A 3728-nucleotide genomic window follows, 5' to 3' on the forward strand; every position below is an offset into this window, starting at 1 on the left:
GATTATTTATATATTTATATATATAATTCGGTTGAGCTTTTATGCTTAGATCAGCGACTCAAAATTACGAGTCGAATTCTCTGAATATAAACATAGATTAGGCTTTTCTCCTTTTTGCTGATAAAGAGGACTGATAACATTTACGTGGTATTTCCAATACAATCAATAGCACCGGACGATCTCATTTTCGTGCATAAATAAGTGGTTTTGGAAAAGCAAATTTTTGACCATCCAGGATTTTTTGCTGAAACCCTTAAATTAAAGTTTTATTCAAAGAAAAACCTGAAAATTCGGAGGGGCTCGAACGACACGATCACCCAATATTTAACAGTACACGGCACTGGGCAATTTCATTTTCAATGATAAATACCGTGTCGTTTGAACAAGATTTTTAAAAGTTTGAAAGTGTTTTTTTTCTGCAAGTTTATGGACGATTCGCTTTTTTTTCACTCAAACTGCTTATTTTTTATTGTACCTTATGAGAAAATTAAAAAGAACGCGAAACTCTGACAGACATAAAGTACATGAGAACCAAGAACCATCAACTTTTCTTAATAACAAATTTTCGTTGTAACAAATAAAGGTTCGTTATTCTTTATTCCTGAGCAAAATTCATATTTTCTGATAGGTATATCTACCTACCTCGTATGCGATTGAAAAAAATCTGTTGATTGCATTTTAGGTTTTGGACCAAGCAGAACTTTTATGGCGAATTACTTTTAATTACTATTTAAATAAAAACGTTTTCCATTTGGTGCGAACTTAAGTGGGCACATGCTCATCTTATAGATAATCTCTTTACTAACAAGTTTTCTTAGTAGCGTTTCTTTTGAAAATGCAGTTATTGACAACTTTTCACTCAAATTCACCATTTACTTCATGTTACTTCAAATTGGCCCTAAACTTGTCGTTTGAGGAACCCCTGGAGATAAGTGTTCGGTTGTTTCAAAAGCAAAAAATCTTGGATCGTCCATACATTTGTCTATAAAACACTTTTGAAAGTCTGTTTCCCAAAAGCACGTACAGTATGGCTTCTGTAATCCCAACTATCTAATTTCTTCGAATTCGGCCAAATCAAATGATCGAAAAGTTGATTTTTTAAGATCGTCTTGTGAAAAAAGTAAAGAGTTAGCGAAAAAATCTACTTTTTAAACACTTCGAGTGCACCTAGAACTTATTTAAGTATCTAGGTATTCATGATTGCCAATTCCTAAACGAAAGTCCATATCAACGTCAAACCCATTTATAATCAAGAATAAACCTTAAGTGCTCCTCTGTTACATCATCTTGAAAAAAATACCAAAATTAGTTACTTAACTTTACCTAATCTTTAAGTAGGTAAGGTATGTGATAAGTATTGAAAGGCGTCAACTTTGACAAACGGCATTTTCGTCAACTTTGACAAACATTTTGAAAATTGTTTTTCCGAGAATCGGTACTTGTGGAAGTTTTTTCATATTTTGCACAAAACAGGGAGAATCTATACATATGTACGAGTTCTGAAAATGAAATTTCACATTCAAATTCTTTAAATTACAATGAAAGTGTTCATCATTTGTGGACAAAGTATTAACTGTAAGTCTCTCGATATTTCGAAAAAGAAAATTTTTTGAAGAACTTTGACCAGAGACAAGAAATAACTTTAAAACTTTAAAGAAGAACAGAAGAGACGTCCCTGCTCGGGCGCCATTTTTGTAATGGCATCCGGGAAATTGAGAGAGATGAAAAGATGAAATCGGGAAGAACGGGAAAACTTGTTGAAAACTCAAAATTGCTCCCTGCTGACCCTATTCTTACGTTTTGTTTTCTGTTACTTAGGTAACTAATTATAATGTTATGTGCATTTCCTCTTATACCGTAGTTATACATTTTATCTAATAATATTTTATGGTCAACAGTAACAAACGCTTTTGCTAAATCTAGAAAGGTGATATGTATTGGTTTACTTTTTCAGTTCAATCAATCAAGTTTATGGTGCAGTAAATTCCTTATACGGCTCAAGGCTCCTTTGGTACCCTTCTTTTTTATAAAACTGTATTGATATTCGCAAGTAAATTATTTTTGTCAAAGAAATATTGCTATCAACACAAACAATATTTTCTAGTATTTTAGCCAAATTACTAATTACCGATATTGGTCTATAGTTTGATGTTATCCCTTGTCTCTGCTTTGACCATCAATCAAGCAGAGTAGCCGGACAGTTTTTGTTAATAAAAGTTAGGTCAGATCGTCTTCTTTTGGTGCAAGGAATATCGCAGTATTCTTTTGATCATGTGCTTACGGGACACCCTGTACTTTTATTCACATTAAGAGTGTCCACTTTATTTCATCAACAATTAGAATAACACCATGAGTACATTTGCTGAGCAAGGGAATGCTTAAACCGGTGTGTTTAGTCGATCTTCGGAACTTTACCGGATATGTTTTGGCGTATAACATGTACGATAATAATATCCGGCAATGTTCCGAAGATCGACTAAACACCGGCTTAAGCATTTCCTTGCGCAGCAAATGTACTCATGGTGTTATTGTAATCTGATACACATGGGCATGAGAGGCTATGCCATAATCGTATGGAAATTTGTTTTTCATTTTCTGATGTGATGTTTGGATATAAACACATTCAAGAAATGTACGTTGAGCCCTGTATGAAATAGGAACTTTGTATCAAATGTTTATGCAATATTTAGAAAAATGCAACTGAGATGATGCAAATCGTCTCTGAAATAATTAATGAGTTGAGAAACATTGTCAGGAGGTCGATCGAAATCATAATGGATTTGCAATAACACGTCTCTGCTCTTAGTAAGTCTGAATGGATCGTGAACTACAAAAAATTTAATTTATTCAAGACCTAATGACAAAACTGTTATTTTTCTTCTTCCACACATTGGTTGTGTACAAAGAATGAATTCTAAAACTATTTTATAACCGCCGCAAAAAATAGGCGCATGAATGTGCTGACTTATCTAATGGTATCTAGGTAGTGGTAGGTATCCTAAAACATCCTTGGCTTCCTGCTGATGTAGTGATTATGGATATATAAATCCTCTCTTATATGTAGTCTTTCTAAATAAGTACCTCTGATTTTGTTAACTTTTTTCCGAAAAAAAACCTAAGCATTCGTCAAATTTTGATTCCTTACTAAGAATAACTCTACTCCGCAGTTCCGTTGCCCAGCATATTTTATATTTACCCCAATTCAAACGTTTTTGTTTTACCGTAAATGGCTTTTCCATTGCCTCAACCAAAAGCAGATAAACACATTATATTATTTTATATTGAACCCCATAAAATTAAAAAACTTCTTTAACCAGATTTCTACAGCCATAGTGTATTGTTTATTGCATTTGCACAATACATCGTACCGACTGCGCCAATGATAAAACTTTTATTTAGAAGATTGTTTGAAATTTCAGGAGAATGATACCTACGATGGGTTTTATGAGCAACCGCCGAGTTCATCAGCTTTGCCTTTTTTGACTTTTTACTTTGGCACAAGAAGCAACTAATTTTATTTCAGTTGTAGCAAGTTATATATTTCGTTTTGAAAATAGTCTTTTTTAAAAAACGATTTTAATCAGGAAGTTTACAATAAGGTCTTACTGCTATGGATTATAAACAGAGAATCTTCTACAGACTAGGCTTTCCCATTAGGAAGACACAAAGTGTTGATGAAGCGTCCTCGGATTCCGTGAGAACGGAAATATGTGTTTCCCTGGAATTGG

At 33.4% G+C, this 3728-nt stretch overlaps 1 protein-coding gene across 5 annotated transcripts in view; it reads left to right on the plus strand.

Annotated features, from left to right (window-relative positions):
- LOC109533439 (cation-independent mannose-6-phosphate receptor) overlaps positions 1–3728 on the plus strand; it is a 25043-nt gene that overhangs the window by 4050 nt on the left and 17265 nt on the right. The gene's annotated exons all lie outside the window — the stretch shown is intronic.

This window comes from Dendroctonus ponderosae, unplaced genomic scaffold, assembly GCF_020466585.1.
Source record: "Dendroctonus ponderosae isolate FM_Combo_2020 unplaced genomic scaffold, Dpon_F_20191213v2 Dpon_F_20191213_1, whole genome shotgun sequence".
Taxonomy (NCBI): Eukaryota; Metazoa; Arthropoda; class Insecta; order Coleoptera; family Curculionidae; genus Dendroctonus; species Dendroctonus ponderosae.